The 13,741-nt window shown below is 36.9% G+C and overlaps 1 protein-coding gene across 1 annotated transcript in view; it reads right to left on the bottom strand.

The window, feature by feature from the left end:
- KLHL1 (kelch like family member 1) overlaps positions 1-13,741 on the bottom strand; it is a 268,520-nt gene that overhangs the window by 60,687 nt on the left and 194,092 nt on the right. The gene's annotated exons all lie outside the window — the stretch shown is intronic.

Below are 13,741 nucleotides of genomic sequence, written 5' to 3'. Positions count from 1 at the left end.
GAGAGAGGAGTGACAAGATGTGAGAGGAACAACCCTGCAGACACCAAGGTCAGTGCAGAAGGAGGGGGAGGAGGTGCTCCAGGCACCAGAGCAGAGATTCCCCTGCAGCCTGTGGAGACGACCATGGTGAGGCAGGCTGTCCCCCTGCAGCCCATGGAGGGCCATGGTGAAGCAGATATCCACCTGCAGCCCATGGAGGAGCCCACGCCAGAGCAGGTGGAGGCACCTGAAGGAGGCTGTGACCCCATGGGAAGCCCACGCTGGAGCAAACTCCTGGCAGGACCTGTGGCCCCGTGGAGAGAGGAGCTCATGCTGGAGCAGGTTTGCTGGCAGGACTTGTGACCCCGTGGGGGACCCATGCTGGAGCAGTTTGGTCCTGAAGGACTGCACCCCATGGAAGGGACTCACGCTGGAGCAGTTCGTGAAGGACTGTAGCCTGAGGGAAGGACTCATTTCGGAGGACTGTCTCCTGTGGGAGGGACCCCAGGCTGGAGCAGGGGCAGAGTGTGAAGAGTCCTCCCCCTGAGGAGGAAGGAGCGGCAAAAACACCATGTGATGAACTGACTGTAACCCCCATTCCCCTTCCCCCTGTGCTGCTGAGGGGGAGAAGGGAGAGAAAATCAGGAGTGAAGTTAATACCAGAAGAAGTGAGAAGTGGGGGAAGTGTTTTAAGATTTGTTTGTATTTTCTTATTATGCTACTCTGATTTGATTGGTAATAAATTAAATTAAAATCTAAATTTTAAACATCCCTACAGAAAGAATCAACATAATTATTAAGCTTTACCAACTAACTATTTGGATTGTAATAAAAGGTTAGAATTCCATGGGAAATAATTCTTTTAGGATTCATGCATTCTTTGTAACAGAAGAGCAATGAACCAAGTGGAAACAAACATCATGTACGCAATACTTTTGTTAATTGAACTAAAAAAGATATAATTTAAATTCAATTTGTATCTAAGTGTAGCAGAGCAGCTGCTGTATAATAAGGTACAATTCAACTGGATGTATTAAATCCCCCGCTAGTTTTATGAAGCCATGACATATGAAGCAATTTTTACATTCAATTGAGAGACATATTTATTTATCTTTTTGCCCCTGATTTAAAATTAAGAACTGTGTAAATGCATTAATCTTTAGGTTAGAAAGAACAAAAATACAGATTATTTGATACAACTGTTTGGTGGTGCTGAAGGGCATATTGTAATGATGCATATTAATAAAGTTATGTTATAATGCTTGTAAATTTTTTATATATGAAATCTATTCATGTTTAAAGCTAGAACTGTAGCATATGATTTCTATAACACTGTCTACTTCCATAGTAAAGAGGACAGTTTAAAATCTTTGTCATTCTGATTTCAGGAAATCTTAGTAATGTAACAAATACAGTCTTTGACTTATGCTCAGCTATGTATTTTCTAATATTGGTTAAGTCTGAGTTTGCCACAATGTTTTATTAAATTACATATTAAACATCTAATCCAGCAGTTTCTGGAGTGCCTGAATTCTGTTTATCCAGTAAGGTGCCTTGCTAATCTATAACAACAACAATAACAACAACAACAATAGGAATAGGTACTGGTCCTATAAAATTATCTTAGTATCAAGAACATGAATATAATACATTCCAGATGGCAATACAGACAAGAATAGAAGACCTCTCAAGTTACTGTAGTCCTTGAATGAAATCAGCTCATGGATGAAGAAGAGGTGATTAAATCAGCTAAAATATTACAGATAATTTGTCAATAGGCAGAAGAGCATACTTTTAAGTCTGTTTTGGCTGAATTCTACTGAATGCAGCCCAGTTAGTTCAGTTCCCGGCACTGGAAGGCCCATAGACTCTCCATGGATTCTAAGATTGCATGAAGAAGAATGTGGAAGTGACGTCTTTTTAATTGTAATTGCTGACAGTCTTCCTACAGGAAGAGCTCTAGGCCTACAATTTCTTCTCAGAAATCATTAGTCACTATAGGCTTTTTTAGTACATATCATCGCTGCATGCAGGCCAGCTGTATAATTTCATACCAGTCTTGCACTCTCTAGCCTTTTTACAAAAAACATTGAGTCAAGTTAAAAATCTCATTCCTTGACTTTAGTGACTCTCAGCATGGATGATCATCCTGCAACTTGTAAAGCAAGTAAAACTTACCAGAACATCTCAACCAATCCGCCAGCTGCAGCTGTACACAACAAAGTCTAAACAGAAAACAGCTGTGTAGAAACTATCTACAGTCTCTCCCCCTGTTCCTGCAGTAAACAGAGAAGCAGCTGTGACCTTTGCTTATAGCCCCAACCACAAAATAAAGTAGTATTTCCTGTTCTACACCTGCATACGGGCCTGTCCAAACAAACAAACAATTTTTTTTTTTTAAATGGTGCTATGTCCTCATCATGAAGACAGTCAAGAAAATTGAACAGTTTGTCCATAGAGGTTGGGCAGTCTTCATTGTTGAAGGTTTTCAAGACCCAAATGGATATGGTCTGATCTCATAGCTGACCCTGCTTTGAGAAGGAGGTTGGACTAGAGACCTCCTGAGGCTCCTGCCAACCTGAATTATCCTGTGACTCTGTGATTACACAACCTGGGATGGAGATTGTGGCCATCAGTTTCTTTTCATAGGCATGATTAACTTTCAGTAAGAGAAAACCTCATACGTGATACAGCTTTATTTAGGATTGTGAAATGAAATACTGTGTAAATAAAAGACCCCTGCAACCCTCTTCATCTTCCACTATGTAATATATTTTTCTGCCTTTCTTGTTATTATTATTTACATAAACAACTATCTGTGAAAAATATACATAGTCATGAACTAAAACCTTAATTGCTTGCCAACTTTCACTCTCAACAGAACTACATGAAGTCCTCTGTTTAACTTGAAGAGAGGAAAACTTACCCCACACCTACGATATTAGTACTGTTTTGAACATGCTTTCTCAAATTTAATAGGCTATAAGAATACAAACAAAATGGTTTTAATGAGCATTAAGCCATTCCTAATTCAGGTCATGGGATTACATTTGGTTTAATGACACACAGATCACTATTTCTGATTAGGTACTTGTCATAGATGAAAAACCTCAAAACCTGTAATTAAAGAAAAAAAACCTGTTTTGCCCTAGTGCTGTTCTGTTCTAAATTGTTTTTACTGCAGTGGTTCTGCAGAAGTAATAATTAAACTGGAAAAATCTTTCAAGAAAAAAGTGGTGGAACCACTGAAAGTTATCATCAACAGAGATTTTAGGAAATATTTAATTGGAGATTAATGAGAACAAACATATTTCAATCATACTAAACTTAATCCTACAACATAGGAGATCTGAATACATGAATTTGGATTCCTCTTACAGATCTACAGCCCATGATTCCTTAAATTTACCCTAGATGGAGGCAATGAGAATTATACTAAGTTTGTTTGCATTTTAAGTGTACTTCTTTTTATGAGGTTTAGACTGTTCTTCATTCCCATATGGAATGGAGAAGTACTGGGACAGCTTAGATTAAAAAAGAGAACAACCTTCTACATTTCCTAGGAAGAAAACTGGGTGATTATTTCTGACAATGCAATAGATTCTTTTCTTTAGTTCAACTGATTTGATCTTGAAAGTAAAAGGATTTTCTGCACATAGGAGAGGAGAAGCAGCAAAATCCTGATTAAGACCAACAGGATTTTACTAGACAAATCAGTTTAGCTACTTAAGTGTCAGGTCCTCTGGGTATACAAAATCAATAACATATTGCAATATTGATTTTTCATTCATCATTTATTTTATGGTTTGTATATACTTCAGAAAGAAAGTATTATTACATTGCTAAACGTGAACATCACAAAAATGCCAAGAACTAATTTACTTGTTCTGAAAAAGAGTAAAACCAGAAGCTCTGAAGTATCACTGAAAACTTACAGAGCTTGTCTGCTAAGTGAAGGGCAATGGGACATTCAGGACAACAGGCATAATCTGTATATGAAAATCTTACTTTAAAGACTTTCTGTTAAAGATTGGAGTCTTTATATTAATTTTATTTATATTAAATATTTAAAGATGCTAGTACAGAGAAATAAATAATGCATAACCTCTTTAAAAAAAATGGACAGATTCAACATAATGCTTTAAATCATCTCTTCTAGCTACAGCTCTTTGTTTAGGTATATTGCCTTCTTTAGTAGGTGTATTCTCTACTTTATTGTAGGTTTCCTAAAACCTATTGATTGTATCTGTAGCCAGTTTTGGTAATCACTCCTGTCACTGAGTCAAGACTGTTTTGAAAAAAAAAAGTCTGTTTTCCTAATTTTTAAGTATCTTAATTCAGATGGGCAGCAATGTCATTCTCAGATTCTCTCACAGCCTTTTCTGCTGATTCTGTAATGACCTCAAACATTAAGGCTAAGGAGCTAAATAATTCATAAACTTTTTTTTTTTTTTGGCAAATATTTTTGAATTCTATTTTAACATATATTTAAACACCTCATTATGGGCCCTAAAGATCCTCATGTGTTTTGGGGAGTCAGGAGTTGTGACTCTGCTCTTCTTAAACCTGAATATTAGACCTCCAGTAATCAAGTAGTAATAGAAAAGCAATAGAGAAGGAAGGGGAGGAGCTAAATGGTCTTTGCTGTATGAAGGACAATCTGCCAGTGTCCCATCACTGTCTGTTTCTATTCTGACAGAAACACCAAATGGAGTGAGCCCTCTTGTTACTTTGAGTAGCCTACTGAGAAACGGAACAGGTATTTGATAGCAGGAGCCAAGTTTGAGTAAGAAATATCTCACACAATAATGCTCCCTACACTTCTAAAAGTGGGGTGGGCTATATAGATCCAACAGTCAACTATGTTAGCGTACTGATGGGAGTCTTTCCATCATTACAGGTGATTTAAATTGCTCTAGATAATTTTGAGTACTTAATGTATATGAAATTGGCCAATATTTGCTCTCCAAGGGGCTTTATCTTTGAAGAATAATGAAAAGACAGCAAGTCTAAGAAATTTGCAGAGTTGTGAGAAATTTTGGTGAAACAAAGTCTTCACTTGCTGCTATTTTCCTGGTTCCTGTCTAATGCCTGTCCTACATGACAAAACTGCCAATTGATGATACCTTGCCTCCAGATCAAAGATGAAGATTAGCCAAAATTTCTGCAAAACTGTTCATTCCATACCCTCTGTTGTGGTTGGCTGTTCCTTGACTTTAGAATACGGAGGACTAAGCTCCCTATAATGGAGAAATGTCTCCAAAGTTTGTTTTACTTTGGGGACTGTGATTATCTTTTGGAAACAAAGCTTGCAGAAGAGGATGAGGTGGATGAGGTGCCAAAAATTATAGGGACTGGGAATTTGACAAGTAAGCAGTGCTTGACTAGCAAAAACCCAGATGAACTGTAGGGGGAGTGAAAGGCTATGTCAGCAAGCATCTTTTTACTTCACAGTTCACAAGAACTCTTGCAGTCTTTGTCATCCTGAACTCCATTTGATATCTTCTTCTGCATGTCAGTCTCAGCAGTTTGGACCTGACACCACATGGTCCCCTAGAGGGTGTGAAATAAGCATCATGAATTGTGGAGAGATGGTTGGAGATTTATGCATTGCCCTCTTACCAAAGCATACAGAGAAATATATTCACCGCATTTTGATTCCTGACACAGGCATGCTTGACTGCAGAGGATACCTTAACATGCAAAAAGGCTCCACAAGCTCACTGCCATATTCACCTTCTAAGTAGGTTACATATTAGGCTGCTTCGGTGAGAAAAGCTGTGGGGTTTGCTGTAGTGCACTGTGACAGTCAGAGCTTTTCCAGAGGCTCTTAAAAATCCTATTACAGAGGTTTTTGCGTCACTGCTGCAGAAGGCCACATTTGGCTTTAGAATAGGTTATTTCTCATCTTCATCATGTTCTTGTACCAGTTGGCCTCTTTGTTAACATTGACTTTGGGCAACTGTCAGACAGAAGCATTCATTTTCTGCATAAGCCTGAAATCTGTCCTGCAAATCTTCTTCCTGATGCTGACTAACCAGATTGTTTCTTTGGTTATATCTGTATTGATATATCTCTCACCTCTCTTCATGGTCCAGTCCCCTACTTGGACAAGAACTGGATAAGCACCAGGATTCTTCCTTATCCACAACCTTTTCCACAAATTTTTCTTTTTAAAGGAAAGAAATCTAGGTTACAGACTGGAATAAAGCCATGAGCCTGCTTTGAGCAGCCATGAGGCCTGCTAAGCCTCTAATACCAGCTCCATCGGACTGTGCCCACAGCATCCACCAGCTGGTGTAAAGACAGCCCTCTTGCGCCCAGCAAGCCCCTGCAGTAGTCCTGTCATACTGATAGGATAAGATTTCAAAGAAATGAGAGCTGCTTTGTGAACTGCAGTGTGCACTCCACTGTAGTAGGACATCGGACATTTGTCAGGGTAGAGCCTGAGAGCAAGAAAGTGCTGGTGAGATGAAATGCAACATCAAAATAGAGGCATACCATTTCGATCCATCAGTTAGCATCACTGACTAACATCACTACATTTTCTTATCTGATGTAAACATGCAGGCAGGTGAGAATATGAACTTGAATGCGAGCAGGAATTCAATTTAATATTATATATATGTATACACATATGTTTATATACAATGCATATATTTTATGTAGATACTTGCATATATTTTTAAACATACATGTCAATTTTTCATCTGTAAATAAATCAGAGAAAGTAGAACAGAAAGTTCTACTATCTTTAAGTCTCTATTTTAGAGATAAATAAATAATATAATGACAGGGAGTATAAGAGTTCCTAAAAGAGAATTTCACAAGAGCAATTCCTAATTATGATTTTTTTTCTTCCCAAATTGATAGTGGGTGTTGATGTCTAGTCGTTGAGACTCTGGAGTGACTACAGCTATTAAAACAAGATGAACAGGCAGAAAAGGAGTGACTCATCAATCCAATTGACTGTCAAATTGCAGCAGAACACTGCAACAAAAGCTCACTGCACAAAGCTTTAGGAAAGTATACTAGTCAGAAATACATCCTTAAACATGCAATAAAATGCCAAGTCATAGTCTTTATCATCATGGATGAAAGTATAACTTGTTTTCCTAAAAAAATTCAGATAATAATAAATTTATGGATGTTTATAAAATACTAGTTTTTCACTAGAGTAGTGGGGCAGTAACCACGGATTGCAAGTGTACTTATGTGAGTAAAAATAATGTAAGAACTTCAGAAAAATATGAAATATGGCAGGTATTGCATCATTCTCCTGTGAGGGACATTTTTCCATATATATTCTCAATAAGGGACACCCACTGACTTTAGGCAGTCAGTGGTATTATAAGTATTACGGGATTATGCAGGTCAAAGTGATTATGATGGATGTCTATCTTTACAGAAAGTAATCAGTAAGTAATTAAGAGTAAATTATGAGTCATATTAAACTTAACCTTTGTATGTACTTCAATTTTTAATTGATATTCCATCTCTCTACTTGTCAGTAGAAAGGTGATGTAATTTTAGTGCCTTGTTCATCTTTAAATATGTTGCTTTCTTTTTTTGTTTTTAGCAGATATAATGTCCTTTCCTCATTTGTCATACCAACTACCATACTTATTCTCTACAAACTGATAAAATAATTACATGACTGGAAAAAGAAGAAATAAGCAAGTGCCTTATTAAACTAGTATGATATGAGAAAGCAAGCAGGAAACTGGAAACATTACTGAAACAGAGAGACCATAAATGGTCTAACTGGTCTACAGGTCATAAAGGGTCTATAATTTTCTAATCAACTTTATAACTTTTTTATTTTTTCTCTGTAGGCTTTTCACAGTAACTACATATATATACATATATATGATCTCAGAGGAGTCCTTTCATAGTATAGCTAAATAACTTAGGCACACATAACAGTGATAATTCTCTTGGAGGCCTCAGGGTGTTAGACTAAACCTCTGTTACACAGGTTCGGGAAGTTATGATTTTCTCAGATGCCACAGAAAACTGTCAAGTATACAGCAAAAAAAAAAAAAAAAGAGCAGAAAGGAGAAGAAACAGAAATAAATAAAATCAACACTACATGTAAGAGAAAAGAGAGATTCTAAACTCTGTTGAAGCTGCAGAAAACCAAAATGATCAATGGAGAGCTTATTGGTGAATTTACTGTAATGTTGATGTGATTTTATTGTGTTAATAGCAATGTGGTAGTGCACTTAGAACTGTGAATAGTCATAAATTTATTAATTTTGATTTAAGTAAATAAAAACAAATAAATGCAGGATTTAAACAGGCTGTAGATTTCAGGGTCAGAAAAATCTACATTATTAATCACATTTTTTTGTGGTAGTATGTGAAGAACTACTCACAAATATGTCCCATTGTGTTAGGCACCGCAAAAATCAATGTAAAAATCAACTATAGCAATTACAGACTGAAAATCAGGCATAGGCAGAAGAAGACAACATAAAAAAAATAAATAATGTGATGATAGCAGTAAATGTTGGTTCATTCTATGGCCAGATCCTTATTTGCTGGATTGGTGGAAACAGACAAATATTTTTGCAGAGCAGAAATGAAGACACACCAAGATGGGTAGAAGATGAATTTAAACAAGAAGAATAGAATGGTGATATTCCACTACAGCCACAGTGCTATAATATTCTCTGAACAGACACGGTTTCTTCCTTTGTTAAATTTCCTGGCTGTGTGTGACAACCAGGACAGATTCAGTTCACCCTATTGGGAATGGGGAGGGATACAGCTTCAAAGATGAAAATGTAGGTATCTTTAATTTGAGGCATTTCATAAGCTCCCAGGGTAGTCCTGGTCAGCGCTGCCAATGGATTCTGTACAACTACCCTGTCTAGCAAATGTTGGTCTCAACTAGACCAACTACACTATCTCCATCTCTATTGACTACAGTAGGCACTAAGTGTATGGTTTAGGTGTAGACATGTATAGTGTAAACACTAAAATTTAGGTGAACCATATTCTAGTTCTAGTGTTATTTGTTAGTACCTTCCTGTAGTAGAGGGAAAGTGGAAAAACCATGCACGTTTTGGTAATGCAGGCTACAGCAGTTCAAGACAAGGGAACAGATCCCAGGCAAGTTTTCTATTGCATTTGTTTTCTATAAGAATTCAGATAAAACAACAACATTTTAAAATAACTTTGAATAATAGATACTTAGAAAACAAAAGTTTTAGGAGGCAAAAACTATTTTCAGTCTCCATCTTTCAGGTATAACATGGTTCACATACATAACATATTTCAGTAACTGTACTACAAATGTTTTTGTTTCCCTATAATTCTCATTCATTTTAGCTAATGTGAGGAATCACATTAAATGCCCACAAAGTACAAATTATTAGATAACATTTTTATGTAGTACCACTGCTGCATGTTCCCTAAAGAAACTAACTTCACAATTTCTTTCAGTATTCACAACTCATTATCATTTTATTATTAGAACTTCTTGCAGATTTTCATTCTCTTGTTTGAAACAGACACTGTGACAATAAAATGTTTCGTTGTCAAGCTCCTTAACTGCCTGTTATTGTACCCTGTTCCCTCTTCCTGTGCTACTATAGCTGAGCATGGCCCTTGAAATATTAATAAGATATAAAAATATATCTTCAAAATACATAATTTTTAAGGAGGGATACTTATTCAATTTAGAGTACTGAAATATGCCAGGCTATATTTTGTATATATGGATTGTAGTATCCTCTCCAGATTCATTTATAAAGGCATGTAGGGACCAAGGCTCATTCCCAGCACCCTACAGAGCATTTGGAAAGTGCTTTATAAAGAACTTAAAGATAAACTTTCTGTTCTGAATAGCTATTATTCTTGAAAGATTAACTCTGCCCTCTGAATGGTGACTGAAATAACTCCTAAATTTTAAAGTGGACAATTTGCAAAGTATGAGTCATAAAATATTTTAAAACATACTTGTTAATACTTCACAACTCTTCTACTTTCAACTTATTGACACCCTTTCTAGTGATGATTCTACTCCTTTTATAAAGTAAATATGGCCTTGAATTTAACATTGGTTTAAATATTATTTAAAATTATCCCCCAATAAAATTATGACAGCCTGCACATAGAGATTTTTCATAAGTTACTGACCCACAGCTATATAATAATGTTATATTACACAAATCCATATGGTTTGACTAATTACTGGCCCCAAAACTATATAACCATATGTTATACATGGCTATCTCACCTCTTTTCCCATCTGTTTCTTTACATGCTCTGCCCTACATATTTCACCTTTTACAGCAGCCTTTGCGATTGCCCCAGACTCTTGGGGAAAAAAGAAAAGAAAAAAAAAAAGAAGAAAAAAGGAACTTTTCAGGCAATTATTTCTCCTCTGAAGTTCTCTATCTACATTCTCTAAAATAACAGCACTACCTCACACTACTCATACTTTACCTCTAATTTTTTAGAACAGTTCGGAGGGGGATATAGAAGTCAGAGGAGAGAAACATGCAAAGAAATAGAGCCAAAGATGTAATGGAGGGACAAAAGATGTGCGATAATACATAGGAGATTATGAGACATGGGTTTGAGAAGGAAGATTGTAGGTAGTCCATAAAGAGAACACATTTTAATGTAAAGCCTAAGACTGACATCAGTTAAAGAGTTAATAGGGAATTTTATGTTCACCTAAAGATAGGATGTTGCAGGGAACAGAAGAAGACACAGATAGCAGTGTTGTTACCATTATCCTACAATGTCTTTTTCTTGTCTGCTCCTGAACTGGAAAGCTTTGAATCTCACTGTGTCAATGAAGAGTTGACCTTACAGGACTTATTCTAGAAATGTCACTTTTCCATCTTTTATTTATTTATTTATTTCACAAAGGAATTAAGATCTTCTGGAGCAGGGAGAAACATCAACAGTTTGAGGAGAATTATTATCCTATGGTTACCATATGAATACCTTTTGCAATTAATCTTTTCTGCAGAACAACTGTGTATTTTATTTTTAGTTGTAGCAGAGTGAGGAGAAGATGAGGGATAGGAACCAAGAGCAAAGTCTAAAAGTTGCATAGTGCATATGACTTAAGACACCTCTGACTTCTGCATTTCCCTTTCAACTAGCTCTAGACAGCATCTTGATACATGCATTTATGTTCACAGTTCCCATTCACTGAGCCTGCTCTCCTTGTGTCCTGTAAATAGAAGCAAAGCACTTCGCACAGGAATCCATTCTAGGAAGCAGCTGCTTATTGATAGAGTGTATTCACACTTAACATTTTGGTACCTAAATCCAATATGGGGATTTTCTTTCTGCTGTCTGTGCTTGAGTTTCCTGCTAAATAAAAAGAAATAACAATATTTTCATACAGAAAAGGATAACATGTTGAAGACTGAGGTACTTGGGAGCATTATGATAGGCAATACATATTTTACAATATAAAAGACTTGTTTAACATAGTGTGCTTGACCTGTACTTAAGCCCTAGACTTTGGACTGATAAGACTACTGCATTGGCCTCGTGTCTACATCCAGTCAGCTTTCAGCTAGGATCTAAGAGTAACCAAATTAACAGGATGCATCCATACTGCCAAATAGCATGGCCCTCAGCTCACTCCCTGGTCCTAAATGCTTATATTTCATGCATATTTGTTCCTTACTAGGTTCTAGTGGGAGAAGTAAAACAAAAATGGAATAAACATCTGGGTGCAGCGTTTACTTCAGGGTCCACTCCTCACTGGCAGACAGGATGAGAATGCAGCACGTTTGATTCCTTCCATCCTGCAGTAACTTTGAAAAGGATTTTTGCAGGCTTTCCAAGCTCAAGCACCTCTACACAATTTTAAGCTTCCAAAACCTGATATAAAGACACAATTCCAGTTGTCTGTGATACTGGCCTCACGTTATTTCATTAACTCTGAACAACTGCATACATAAACAATTATTACATTGCAAGGCCACAATGCTATCTTTGTGGTGTGGTCTGCATCCTTGAGCTGTGAGTCATTCTTGCACCAGATTTGGACGGACTATAGAGTATCCCCTGAACAGATGCATCCAGCAGAAGGAGAGAAGGAATCATCTCCCCATTCACATTCACCACTTCTAAGGTATCAGTATCTAGAGTCAAACAATTTATTTTAAAACACCGTGGTGGCACAGTGGAGGAACAGTCACTCAGCCAGATGCTGGTTCCAGTGAGAAGCAAAAGTTAATAGCATCTGTGGTGGGTTGACCTTGGCTGGATGCCAGTTGCCCACCAAGCTGCTGTATCACTCCTCCTTCTTCACTGACCTCGGTGTCTGCAGAGTTGTTCCTCTCACATCTTCTCACTCCTCTCCCTGGCTGCTGTCACCCAGCATTTTTTTCCCTTTCTGAAGTATGTTATCGCAGAGGCACTACCACCATCACTGATGGGCTCAGTGGCTCTATCAGACATGGAGGAAGCTTCTAGCAGCTTCTCACAGAAGCCACCCTTGTAGCCACCCCTCCACTACCAAAACCTTGCCACACAACTCCAATACAGCATCACATCCCAGCTGAGATCAGGAAGTCTTCTCCTCTCTGCCATTATTAGTAGATGGCAGAGCCAACTTCTAATTGAAGCAACTTCCAAACTGTGAAAACTCAAAGGAATGAGCAACGTTAGTTAATACTGCCTGCCCCAGTCTATGTAGGCTGTGTTAGGATGTCTTAACAATGTTAGAAATCTGTAGACAACTACTTTTTTCTAATTCCATGGACAAACCAAAGTAATTATGATTAAAGGTTTCAGAACAAAGGAAAATCCAATTTCCCAAGAATAGGAGGATGGAAGGAAGCAGTTGGGAAGAGACTATAGTATGTTTTCTTAGGAAAACAGGAGATACAGGTTTAATGTGAAGACATGAATAAACTAAATAGAGAACAAAATCATTATTCATATTTGACTGTAGCATATGTGGTGATTATGCAGAGATAGACATATTTTCCTATAAAACACAACAGATGGAATACCACAGTATAAATAAAACACACACAGGCCCAAATTAAAATACTACTATCTAAAAATTATGTGAAATTACATTAAATATATATTTGATTATAGTTTATTTCACTCATGTATCATTCTAGTAGTTTTTTAGTCATCTAACTGTAAAAAGGAAAAACGTGACTTATTAGACTGTATCTTTAAGATACTGAATATGAAACTGCAATGACAAAAGAAAATCAAATACATAGAATATTGAGGTACTTATAATAAACATACTATGCACTCAGGCAATTCCTCTATACATACACACGTGCACAAACCACTTTTTTTCAGATGGACAGATCTCTAAAAAAGCCTGAGTTATTTCAGTGATTAGTACTGAGGACAGAGTATATGAAAAAGACATAGGTAAAAAAGGATTCATTTAATAGCTATATGCATGACAAACAATAGTGTGTGGTAAATTTAAAACCTATACCATGACTGTTGCAGCACAAATGATTTCAAATAAGAAGGTAAGGATTTTTCTTGATGTTTTGGATGCATTTTAGTTTTTATTTTTTTTGTAAACTGAAATTCTACTTATCATCCAGTTGGGTATTGGATGAGATTAGCTCTGTGTATTGTGCATACTTTCATGGGCATTAAAAGCCCTACTTAATCAAGGTTTATGAAGTAATGAGAGATCTACAGAGAAAGAAAACTTTAGAAATGAAAGTACTGTAGATGATCAGGGTATTTTTGTGTGAATGTCTAACTGCCGCTGACAACTCCTATGTGTACACAG

Source organism: Balearica regulorum, chromosome 1 (genome assembly GCF_011004875.1).
Source record: "Balearica regulorum gibbericeps isolate bBalReg1 chromosome 1, bBalReg1.pri, whole genome shotgun sequence".
NCBI lineage: Eukaryota > Metazoa > Chordata > Aves > Gruiformes > Gruidae > Balearica > Balearica regulorum.
The sequence above is the reverse complement of the archived record's forward strand: the minus strand, read 5'-3'. Positions and strand labels throughout refer to the sequence as shown.